Source organism: Pelodiscus sinensis, chromosome 6, assembly GCF_052426305.1.
Source record: "Pelodiscus sinensis isolate ZL-2025 chromosome 6, ASM5242630v1, whole genome shotgun sequence".
In the NCBI taxonomy this organism is placed as follows: Eukaryota; Metazoa; Chordata; order Testudines; family Trionychidae; genus Pelodiscus; species Pelodiscus sinensis.
This window is the reverse complement of record NC_143057.1, coordinates 118,921,538-118,934,525: the sequence shown is the minus strand read 5'-3', so window position 1 is coordinate 118,934,525 and position 12,988 is coordinate 118,921,538. Positions and strand designations below refer to the sequence as shown.

At 46.7% G+C, this 12,988-nt stretch overlaps 1 protein-coding gene across 7 annotated transcripts in view; it reads right to left on the bottom strand.

The window, feature by feature from the left end:
• The window catches only part of ST8SIA5 (ST8 alpha-N-acetyl-neuraminide alpha-2,8-sialyltransferase 5), a 230,207-nt gene extending 217,614 nt beyond the window's left edge, over window positions 1–12,593 (bottom strand). For 4 of the 7 annotated variants that reach the window (XR_016349960.1, XR_016349961.1, XR_016349959.1 and 1 more), the window contains exon 1: window positions 12,435–12,587. The gene's annotated coding sequence lies outside the window, so the exon portion shown is untranslated. Of the gene's footprint in view, window positions 1–12,434 lie in introns of all 7 variants that reach the window. The other 3 variants (XR_016349963.1, XR_016349964.1, XR_016349962.1) reach the window with 3 other exon arrangements.
• Between the last annotated feature and the right edge of the window lie 395 nt (window positions 12,594–12,988).

Genomic DNA, 12,988 nt, shown 5'->3' with positions numbered 1-12,988 from the left:
TTCCTTGAAATAGAAGAGTTGCTCCTGCTCCTATTGGATTCAATGGCAAGCTTCATTGACTTCAGTGCCTATGAAATTGGCCCAGACAGGCCTTTTTCTGGGAATGCTGCTTTGCTATAAACACACCTGGTAGCTTGTCTGAAAAAATACTTACAAAAAAAGTTAGTAAAACTGGAAGGGTTTTTTTTTCCTGGAATACTTTGAGAGAAATTTTTATGGCTTTCCAACTAATCTCTTTTTTGGAGGGAGGGGAAGATGGAGGATTTCTTGCAACTGTCAGCTTGAGAAGGTGCACATTGTTAAGAAAATCTTGGGTAGATTTGGAAGGAAAGATTTTATTTCATAGAGGAATAAGGGATCTTTCGGAAAAGGCTTTATTTTCCACAAGATCAGCGTCTAGACCGGCGCTTTTTTCTGGCAAAGCTCCGTGCCGAAAAAAAGCAGCAGCCATTTTTATGCTAATGAAACGGGGGAGATTTAAATCCCCGCTTCATTAGCAATTGCGATACATCTAATTTACATCCCTTTTACGAAAAAGGGATGTAGTCTAGACGTAGCCACAATGTTACAGCATCAGAGGGGTAGCCGTGTTAGTCTGAATCTGCAAAAGCGGTGAGGAGTCCTGTGGCATCTTAGATTAACAGACGTGTTGGAGCATAAGCTTTCATGGGCAAAGACCCACTTTGTCAGATGCATGTACAGCATCTGATGAAGTGGGTCTTTGCCCGTGAAAGCTTATGCTCCAACACGTCTGTTAGTCTATAAGGTGCCACAGGACTCCTCGCCAATGTGACAGCAGTGCAACTGGAAATCAATGTGGAGCAGATAGAATTTTAACCCACTTGTTTTTCTGCAACAATTCTTGCTGCAGAAAACACATTTGAAAGCAAAACTGGGTTTTGCTGGATTCCAAATGGTGGCTCTTAAGCAAGTGAACATTTGAGGTCTCTGTTCCAACAGCTCGAAAGCACATTATGGCCTGGGATACACTCACATGAGAAGCTAATCTCTTCCCACTCTATGCTGCTGCAGCTGTGATCAGCAGAGGGACCTGAACTGAACCGCTTCCATTAAAAAAACAAAATCTGACATCAGGGCGTTTCTTTGGAGAGGGGGGCGGAGCTCCTTGAAATTCACTCCCTGACGCAGTCTGAAATTGCCCAAATCAGTTGACCTTCAGAACGTGTTATTTTCCCCAACCTTTTGTGTGTGCAGAGGATTGTTATCTATGTTTGGAAGCTTTCGCTCCTTTTCTTTGCCTGAGTTTGGGCAGAGTGCACCATTTATTATCTGTCATATTTTAATTATATATTTTAACATGTTGCAGAGATGCCTGCAGCCCTGGTGAGGAACTTTTAGAAATGTTTTCTATAAATCTAGATAAGTATCACAGAGACCGTGCATCTTTCTGACCAAACGTCCATATATAAGCTCCTCTTCCTCAGCATCTTCCCTCGTTCCTTCCCTATCTCAGCCCTCTCTTAGCAGCCTCTTTAAACCAGAACTTGTCTCCTCAGCCCGTCTTCCATAGCTGCAAACTAACAGTCTTCTACCTCTGCCACATAGGCTGTGCCCTGCAGCACTGCTTCCATGACATCTTTGGAAGGTGCCATAGCGCTCACCTCAGCTCCGGAATAACCTGAGATACTGTGAAATGATACTTCATCAGATGAAGTGGGGTTTATATATTTGTTAGTCTCTAAGGTGCCATAGGACTACTCATTGTTTTTAAAGTTACAGGCTAACAAGGCTTTCTGAGATGCCAGGGACCTTTTAGACATATAAAAAGACATTTTAGGCCATTTTCTTAATGGCTCAGCATTAGGTCTGCGTATTTTGGCTCATGGTAAATAAAGAATCCAGGTTTACCACTAGAGGGATATAAAATATAGCCCTGATGAAAAAGAAAAGTGTAACCCCCATCTACAACATCTTCTGTAGCGCATGCGGCATTTGCAGACCATAAGATGGTGGGGCAATAAACACTTTATTCGTCCATGTTTGGGGTGTCCTGAATAAGTGTCTTGTGGCTTCCTCGCTCATGACAAAGGCAACCATTCCCAGAAACTGCTGGGGAACCCGTCACCCATCAAATGTACTTGTAGACAGACATTTACAAAGCTGGAGCTGATTTTCCAGCATCCAGTCTGGTCAGCTAGAGATGATAAAAAGGATAGGTGGTCTAGCAGTGTACAGATGGCATCATGGCCTCATTTGCACCCCCTTTGGGGCTGAATGCGGCTGTGCTATGGCCTGCCTCAGTTTCCCCCTCTCAAGAAGGTCACAATGAGATCATGTCAGAAACCCAGTCAAGGAGAAGCCAAACATTCTGCAGTACAGCAGTATATATCCCTTCAATAAAGCCTTCTGAAAGGAAGACTCCTACATAGGTCTAAAGCAGTGGTCCCCAACGCGGTGCCCACGGGCACCATGGCGCCTGCTGGGGCATTTGTGTGCGCCCGCCGACAATCTGGGCCGGCCCCGCCCCCAGCGTGCGGCGCACTGGAGGCGCCGGCCCCAGGCACACGACACGCACCAGCGCCTGGTGCTCAGCACTCGGGCGGCCCCAGCCCTGGGGCACATGCGGGCGCGTGACGCCGGTGCCGGCCCCAGGCGCATGGCTCGGGCGGCGGCGCCGGCCCCGGACCCATGACACAAGGCGCTCGGGCGGCCACAGCCCTGGGGCACATGCCGGCGCCGGGTGCAAGGGCATCCCCGCCCCTGGCGTGCCCCAGGACGCGCAGCCCCCACCCCCGGCGCGTGAGTGGCCCCGCCCCCGGGCGCCCGGGAGCCTCTAAAGGTTGGGGACCACTGGTCTAAAGGCTCTTACTTCAGAGCCCAGATAAAACTTAAAAGTCCCTGTCAAGGATTCTTCCCCACTCTGGCACGATAAATGCAGAAGTGGGGGCCCTCAAAAGTACCCCAAAACCTTATCTGTCCAGGCTTTGGTATAAAACTTCCCCCCCAAAATCTTAAAAACCTAGATTTTGAAGATAAAAATCCTCTGCCACCACCCAAGAAACCAGGGAGAGACCCCTTGGGAAATCTCAGCCCCAAAAGTAAAACCAGGACACAAAAATTAACCAATACCAGGTTAATAAAAAGAAAAGAGAAAGAACTTTTATTATCACCACAATATTCCTGTTGCAAGCATAATGACTAGATGGAAGAGTCACAAATTAATATACTCATGGGGGGATTCCACCATGGGCCAAAACTTAGTTACAAAGTAGAGGAAAACCCATTTTTAAATGCAAACATCAGCTTCCCATTCCCAAACCATAAAACAATAAAAACGGATTTATCTAAACTTTACCCTACTTACAGATAGTGAAGAGTCTTTTCTTGGAGGGAGACAGTGTCTGTCCCCCTCAGTAGCTGGAGAGAAACTGCCCAGAGACAGAGGAGGGAAAAACCCAAAAATTCCTTTGTGTCAGTTTGAAATCCCTATCTGCATTTTTATTGGCTGAACAGATACCTGGCTAGGTAAAGTTAACCCCTTAGTCCCCAGGTTGCTGTCCATGCCTCATGGTCATGACAGTCCCCAAACCAGTATCTGGGTTACAGTGTCAGTCCTTTCTGCTGTAAAGACTTAGGCATCTCCACTTCCTGGAAGTCTCTCCAGTCTCTCTCATTCTTGGTCAGGGCGTGACACTGGCAGACCAGGTGCCAGCTCACACCAAGGCCACCGGGCCTTACTGAATGCTGAGAAATGTATAGCTGGAAACTAGCCTGTAACAATTTGTCACTCACCACTGGTCTCTCCAGAAATTAGCTCAGCATGGGAGTGCCCTCCTCTGGCTGGTGTCTCGCCCGTTGTTACCTTTTATCTGCTCTCCACTGCCTTGCATCAGGACCCAAATCCCTCCCAGACCACGGAGACATTCCCTCAGGGTACTGTCCTGTGGCAGTAGCCCCACACTTTGGGGTTCTCCACCTGAGGAAAGCCCAAACCCATGTACCAGGGTGAGTATTAATTTTCCCACGGAGGCTACTTAATGAATTTTGATACATGGTCATGGATCAGCTCCCCCACAGAAGGGGCGGGGCCTATGGAAGAAGGGGCGGGGCCTATGGCAGAAGGGGCGGGGCTGGGGACTAGCCTCCCCCCAGAGTTATGTGGGCCAGATGCTTTGAATTAAAACCACGGAAAAGGGCTCCCGGCTCTGCCCCTACCATGCTGCCTGGGGTTGCTACCACTATTTAAAAGGCTCACAGCTCCAGCCCCTGCCTGGGTAGTATCACTACTGTGCCCCATGAGCTATCTAAATAGGGTTCTACTGCCTGATCCACCGCCTGGAAATTCGGTGACACAGGCAGCAGGATATAAATAGAAAGCAGCCAGATGCAATCCATGGGCCGGATCTGGCCCCCAGGCCACATCTCACCTAGCCCTGAACCCACCTTGCCTCAGTGACCCACTGCCGGTCATCATTTTGCCCTGGCTCCAGGGGCAAAAAGCAGTCTGAAATGGCTACTCATCATAGGCAAGAGGCTGTGGACCTGCTGCCTTTGCCCTGGTATGCTTTGGACTCCTGTCATTGGGCTTCACTCTGGAATTACCCAGGCCAAAGCTCTTCTGGCTCACCCTTTCTTTCCCCAGCACTGGTCTATCCTGGTACCTCACTAGCAGGCTGCTAGAGCCTTCTCCCACCAGAGCTGGAGCAAGAGTGTATTCCCCCGCTCCAGGAACCCTTCTTATAAGGGCCTACCTGGGTCCTGATTGGCTGTTGCTAGCCTCACTCTAATTGGCTCCCAGGACAGCCCAGTGCTATTTTTAACCCGTTTTATCCTGGAACAGGGTGATTGCCCCACTACACAGTCTGACTCACCTAAGTATTGGCACTGTTAAAATAGGTATCACATGTATAACAATGTGTTTAGACTTTATTAAGCCTATAAACTGCTTAATGAATTAATCTCTCTTAAGCATAACCTTATGAAGTAGGATACAGATATGTTTTTGCACTGTAATTATAAAAATGTTTACTATGAGACTGGAACCCCTCCCCCCACGCTCAGGAGGAAAGCATTACCAAGGGTACGTCTAAACTACATGCCTCCGTCGACGGAGGCATGTAGATTAGCCAGATCGGCAGAGGGAAATGAAGCTGCGATTAAAATAATCGCGGCTTCATTTAAATTTAAATGGCTGCCCCGCTCTGCCGATCAGCTGTTTGTCGGCAGATCGGGGCAGTCTGGACGCAACGCGCCGACAAAGAAGCCTTTCTTGATCGGCACAGGTATGCCTCGTGAAACCAGGTTTACCTGGCCGATCAAGAAAGGCTTCTTTGTTGGCGCGTCGCGTCCAGACTGCCCCGATCTGCCGACAAACAGCTGATCGGCAGAGCAGGGCAGCCATTTAAATTTAAATGAAGCCGCAATTATTTTAATCGCGGCTTCATTTCCCTCTGCCGATCTGGCTAATCTATATGCCTCCGTCGACGGAGGCATGTAGTTTAGACGTACCCCAAATGGAAACACCAGTTCACCACAAGAGGTGACATCTCCAGCCCAACAAAAGAAGGCCTATAGATATCCTTTGTGGAACATCAGTGGATATTATTTTCCCCATATCCATGAAGGAGAGACATTCACACACACTCATTCCATCACAGTTTCAACACTAAAGGAAGGGAATAAAAGAATGCCTGTCCAAGAGGAATTATTATCATTGTGCTTCTTCAAATTCAGAGAAGCCAACATTTATAAGCATAAGCAAGGGATCCCCAAGTTTCTTGATTTGGGTTCGCTCTAGAGAACATATAGCGCTTGCATATTATAGCAGCTTCTATTACCTTTTGGAACCTAAGACATGTTTGCCTGCTTTAACCTTATAAATGACTCATTTCTTTTTCTTTATTAAGAAACTTTTAGCTCGTATTATAGGATTGGCTACAAGTGTTGTCCGTGGTTTGAGGTCTGCAGGACAATTGACCTGGAGCAAGTGACTGGTCCTTTGGGACTGGAAATAAACTGAATATTGTGATTTTTTTGGTGTAAGGGACCATCTCTCACAAAGGCAGGACTTGTCTGGGTGGCAGGATAGAACAGAATGCCCACTAGAACTGTCTGTGATGCTAAGTTCAGACTGTTCTAGTGCTTGAGGAGTTCACTGGTTACATGGTTGTGAAATCTAATTGTAAAACATACAACCAATTTGAGGTTTGTGTCTGTTCATTGAAGGTCTGCCTTGAGGCTAGCACTCCCTCCCATGAGCTACTCCAGAGAGCCTGACTGAGCTATCCTCAGGCCTCCCTGCCTGCAAAGTTCTGAAGTCTTTCCTCTACTTTATCAAGGCCCCACCATCTAGAAAGTTTTTGCCTACTTCAAACTCCCTGCCTCAGGGGCTTCATTTAACTGATCGGTCCTAAGCCTTTGATTAGACCCAGATGTCATGGCCAGGTCACAAGTGGCCAGACCTGCTAGCCAGAAACACAGGTGTCAGCCGGGTCAATATACCGAGAGATTGGAAACTGAAGTCAAAACCATGAAGCAGATACTAGGAAATCAAGCTGCACAATCGGAGCAGGAAGCACACAGTCCAGAACAGAGTGAAGTGTGGTTGTTCAAACAGCGCCCGGTTCCCAGTGTTGGCTCAAGTAGGGCCAGCAGGCCAATCAGCTGCTCTGGAACTCCACCAATAAGACTGCAGGGGTGGGGCCTCAAACTGGGACTAGGTTTTATGGGTCCTGAGACAGCATTATCAGCTTTCCAGATGGAGGGCTGGAGTGTGGCTGATCGTATGATCCGTGGGGCTCCAGGTTTAGACTTGAGTTGGTTCATGCCCATCAGGGAACACTGTCAGTGGCAGGCTGGGCATCTGGCTCCGTTAAGAGGCCAGCCTCATGACAGGTGGTTACATCAAAAGGACAGAAAGCAGAGGCACCGATTCACTGCGTGGCCTTGGCCAGGGCACTTGACGTCTCTGTGTATGTCTACATGGTCCACAGCAGTGAGCCTCCCATCCCGAGTCAACACCCTTGGGGATGTGGGGCTAGGGCTACCATGCTAAAAACAGCTGTGTAGACCCTGCAGTGCTGGCTCGGAAGCCTGGGGAGAGGAACAGGGTTCAGAGCCCAAGCTGCACCTGAAAAGTGCTGCTCACACAGCTATCTGTCGACCCAGGCTCAGTGTCTTTGGCTGTGGAGATGTGTCAGCCCAGCTGGGAATCTGGGGGGGAAAATCCAAGTGCCCCCAAGAACTTGGTGCTGAGGCTTAGCTAAGCTTTTCTGGGTAACACAATTACAAATCCCAGGACCCAAAATAACAACAGTGATGCAGAAAGGCTCTGGCATCTTCACCAAGGAGCCTTGTTTGTGCCAGCCAGTAATCCAGGAGAGTGCTCTTAATGGAATCAGATTGCTTTCCTTCTATTAATGCCATTTAAGGTCACCTTGAAGGATACAAACTCGCCTATATTTTCCAGCCTCAGATTCTGGCAGTGCATTCATGCCAGCAGCCAAAGGAGAAAAACATCTGAGAGTTTCAGGGGATAAAAAATAAACACAATAATGAGATGGAAATATTAAAAATAGAGTCTAACATTGATATGGCCATAACAATACCCGGAAAGCAATTGTTGGAAAACAAGCAAATGAGGAGCTTTGCTAAGGAAATTAAATGCCATCTAGTGGAAGTAGAAGAGAAGTCCGGCTCTGCAAAGGGCACATACATCAAAGATAACCTTAGGCAAACAGCCCCACTGCAATGCTCTTATCTGCACTGCGGATCTCTGCTGCTTGTGCTGCATTTCTCCAGCATGAAGACCCAACTATGGTGCCAATCGGGAGCCATATGGCCACAGATATCAGCGATCACAGCTCCTGTCGGCCACGGATTGCCGTTCCTGGCCAATGGGAGCTGCGGGAAGCTGTGTCCCGATCCATGCTGCTTCCCATCACTCCCATTGGCTGAGAATGGTGATCTGCTGCCAATGGGAGCGATGATTGCCGGTACCCGTGGAAGTGTAAGTAAATATAGCAGCAGCAGCCCACTAGGGCTACGTCTAAACTGGAAGCCTCTTTCGAAAGAGGCTTTTTCGAAAGTATCTTTCGAAAAAGCCTCTTTCGAAAAAGAGCATCTAGACTGCAACCAGTACTTTCGAAAAAGCAAGCCGCTTTTTCGAAAGACAGCACCCAGGCAGTCTGGATGCTCTCTTTCGAAAATGCCCTGTTTGCATTCAAGAATGCCTTTTTTCGAAAGAGCACTTTCGAAAAAAGGCGTTCTTCCTCGTGAAATGAGATTTACCGCCGTCGAAAGAAAAGACGTGTTCTTTCGATTTAATTTCGAAAGAACGCGGCTGTAGTCTAGACGCAAGTGAAGTTTTTTCGAAAAAAGGCTACTTTTTTCGAAAAAACCCTTGAGTCTGGACACAGCCTAGGAGCTAGCACTGGAGAACTGCTGACATGTTATTGCCTACCCTTGATTTACAGCATTTAGTGTTCCCTCAACAATACTTATGATCTGATCCACAGCTCACCAAAATCAGTGGGGAAGCTGCCATCGACTTCCCTGCACTTTGAATCAGTGCTATATGGTGCATGAACCTCTACTCCCAGACATCTTTGTAGCTCATTTGACTCCCAGTCTGTAAGTGAGAAGCACCTCAGGCATCCAAGTGCTCCATAAACATTAAGGCTACGTCTAAACTGGCATGATTTTCCGGAAATGCTTTTAACGGAAAAGTTTTCTGTTAAAAGCATTTTCGGAAAAGCACGTCTAGATTGGTAGGACGCTTTTCCGCAAAAGCACTTTTTGCAGAAAAGCGTCCGTGGCCAATCTAGACGCGCTTTTCCGCAAAAAAGCCCCGATCGCCATTTTCGCGATTGGGGCTTTTTTGCGGTAAACAAATCTCTGCTGTCTACACTGGCTCTTTTGCGCAAAAGTTTTTCGGAAAAAGACTTTTGCCTGAACGGGAGCAGCATAGTATTTCCGCAAAAGCACTGACAATCTTACATGAGATCGTCAGTGCTTTTGCGGAAATTCAAGCAGCCAGTGTAGACAGCTGGCAAGTTTTTCCGCAAAAGCAGATGATTTTGTGGAAAAACTTGCCAGTCTAGACACAGCCTAACAGATTAATCGTCCCAGTACTACATGTGCTATGATTTCCCATCTATGGAATGGGAACAAAGCAAGATGTCAAGAGGTGAAATTAATTGCTCAAGCCATAGTGAAGCCGCAATAGATTCAAGATGAGAGATAATGAGTAGGGCCCTCCCTAATTTAAGGTACATTTTGGTCAATTTCATGGTCACAGGATTTTAAAAATCATACATTTCATTATTTCAGTTATTTAAATCTGAAAGCTCACAGTGTTGTAATTGTAGGGGTCCGGACCCAAAGAGGAGTAGTGTGGGGGTCACAATGTTATTGTAGGGTACAGAAGAGCAATGCAACCCTTATTTCTATGCTGCTACTGGTGGTGGTGCTGCCTTCCGAGCTGGGCAGCTGTAGAGCAGCGACTGCTGGCAGAGAGCCCAGCTCTGAAGGCAAAGTAGTTGCTAACAGCAGCATAAATGAATGGATGATATTGCCTCCCTCACTTCTGCTCTGCTGCCTACACAGCTGAGCCCTCAGCAGCCACCCTACTCTGAAGTAAAGGTGGCAATATCACAGCTCCCCCTAAAATAACCTTGTGACCTCCCTGCAACTTCATTTTGGGTCAGGATCCCCAATTTGAGAACTGCTGGTCTCCTTTTTGAAATCTGTATAGTATGGGGTAAAAGCACACAAAAGACCAGATTTCGCAGGGGTGGGGGAGAGGGCAGATTTCACATTCTATAATGTGTTTTTCCTAGTCATGAATTTGGTGGAGAAAGCACCCGTTCCAAGCAGACGTCTTGTTTTTCATAATCTTAATTTTGGTTTAAAAAACAAGTCTCTAGCTGTTGAAGAAAACCTTGACAATGTGAAGTGAGGGTAGCCCATGCAACCATATCAGTCATACTCAGCCTGAATAAAAACCACAACTCTGAGAGTTGTCAACTACTGTATTCATTTCAGTGGGGTTCTGACTCAGAAGCCAATAACATGGCAGCATTGGTAACTATGGAGGGAAGCACCACACGGTGAAGGTTATACAAGGTGCTATGAATGACCCTTCATTTGGGCAACAGAAGTCGGAGGGCTTGGGAAATGCTGCTGATTTGCTTCCCCCATTTAAGGAGGAATTAAACAAAAGGAGCCTAGCAAGGGCATCTGAACCCCACGGATGGCAAATCAAGCCCGAAGAAGCCCACAGCACACACAAATGGAGTATCTGAGAGAGGAGCGAACTTTGTGGACAGACTGGAATATTACCACTACCTCTGTCCTTCCAGTTTGACCTCTGGAATTCAGAGGGTTCTGGTGCCATGTCCCAAAACACCCTCCCCGCCCTTTGTAAGCACCATTTCCAATGACACAGATATCAGCCACGCGCTTCATGGATCACAGCTGAATCACACACGAGGCTTAATATTCAGAAAGCACTTGGATATCATTTGTGACAAGGTGCTATATACATGCAAATGAGGAGTATTCACATGCTCTTTCATTACAAGGAAAACACCATTTTTTCCTCTAGTTCAGAATTACACTCTTGTGTCTAAAATATAACTGAACTTACATAAAAACAATCCCTTTTTGTTAATTAATATTGTACTAAACAACAACAAAGACGGGCACTGTTATTTGCTCCTTGGAAGCTGCAATTTTCTTCTCAGGTGGTAAGAGAAATTAGGATAGAAAGAAACTAATTAGTACTGAAAGTCAGAGACCTACAGTGACCCTGGATTGAAAACACTGGTATTAATGCAAGTACCACATGAGCGTTAGATATGTGTTGCTGTTCATCATGTCTCCTTCATGTGCTGATATTCAGAATGTCCCAAACCGTGCCCTCTGAGTGCTTTTCTGGCCCCGCCCATTCTGTCCATTCCAGTACCTGGATTACTTGTCTGCATAATCAGTTTGCAACAGGCTGTGATCATGTCTGAGTGCTGTCAAACTGCCTCTTTTTGCCACTGTCCTGGCATGGGCTCCTGGCTGCTGTTGGTGCCCTTGCCTGCTTCCCTTTGAGGAGGGGTTATGTGCCAAACATGCTGCCCTTTTTTGACCAACGAGCTTTTTGGCAAATCTCAGATGAAATACACCCCAGTGCCAAGAAATAGCACAAGCCTATGCATAACCAAGGGCTATTTAATTCCTCAAAATAGGGCTAAGGAGGGGCATGAGTAACATGTAGACTTTCTGCTGATCTTCCACACAGCTGCGAATGCCACCCATTGGGAGGATTAGAACTAATATCTGTTGGTTTCCTCCGGTCTCCCAAGAAAATGTACAGTGCATGGAATGTATTCTTCATGCTGAGTGACACAAGTGCAAAAGTGTCAAGTGGCAGCATACCCTATTGGGGCTTGTCTGCAATATGCTGGTTCCAAAACAATTAGGGATCTGTTGGTTTTACGTCTGTCAGCTTGTTCCTTTATTTTTGTGTTTCGCCAATCCTAGAGAAAGTCAGGGTAACTGGAGCATGTGATTTCAGACAGGTGAAATGCTACTAGCAACCTCTCCTGACTGAAACATTCATTATTGTAATGGGCCCAAACATTTTTAGTAGCTTATTTTGAATCCAAGTTCAGAGCATCACTCAGAAACCGAAAATACGATCTGGGAGAAGGTCTCCTCAAGGGATGTCTGTGAGGAATATTCAGCTGTGATTAAGTTGATGGCATCTTCACAGCACGCAAAGATTATCTATCAGCAGAAAAAATAAATGACCCTAAGACATCAAGTTCAGTCAAGCCAGTTTCTGGGTCACATGGCATATCACTAAATTTAACTTCTTATTTGTTCATCCCTCATTAAACAATCGTCTTTCATTATGACACCTATTTCCCACTTCTGTTAGCATTCTACACATTTCTACTAGTACCATAAACTATCCTTGGTTAGTTAAGCACTTTGAGATCTTCGGGTGACAAGCCCAGCATGTTACACCTAACACAGCCTTTTACCAGAGTCTTTAGAGGGAGATTTTTAAAGGCACAAAAGAGAGTTCATGTGCAACTCCCATTCACTTTTGTGCCCTTGAAAATCTCCCTCTTAGCACAATGCATTCATCTGGCTGCATCTGATATCTGATTTGTCCTTCACCTTCCTCTGAACACTCTCCTATTTAGATACAAAACATATTTTACTTTAAAATACAGGCGTTCTGTTCTGAAAATGAACCCCTGAGCTGTTTGGAGTGGATCTGTGTTTTCAAAATCCAGGAGGCTTCAGCAGGTCACCGGGAGTCTAAATTTTGTGTAAAGGGTTGAATGAATGGGTCAGAAAGTGCCCCAGAAAACATGATATGTTACCAGCTGCAAGAGCCCCAGACACAACAGTAGAGCAGTAGCAATCAGACTTTCTCCAAACAGACTGGCAGACTATGATTTCTCATTTACCTGCAGTGAGTGTAGAAGCTTTTCTATCATCCCAGATCCCTTCTCTTTCTGCTTCTCCTCCACTGTCAGTCTCCTGTTCCTTAAGCGCTTCAAAGCACCAGGTTTCCCCTCCCTTCACCCCCCTCCTATTCGTGTCAAGCCAGATCCAGCCTCTGACTCTGCATCACGGTTATTTGCAACCAATGCACTGTTCCAGCTTCCCCCGATGTCAAATTTCAGTCCGCCCACAAAACACTCCCTTTGCCTTGGTAGTTGTATCAGTAGCTGGAGTGCCCTCCCGCACTGAAATCCTGCCTACGAGGTCAGTGAGGGATAAACGGTGGAATCATGCGGACCTGCTCCGGTAGAAGTCAAAGCGTTTATTAGCTAAAGGATCAGGCTTATGCTGTTCATGAGCTGCTAATACTTCACTCCCTTTTCAGCCGGCTCTGTAATATATGGCCTATTTTTTCAGGAGCATTTCTTCTCCCTTATGCGGCAACAGCTGCTGGTTTTGCTAGCCTGGCAGCTGGAACCTCTGCTTCACTCATGATGAGCATCTTGCCACCGTTTGA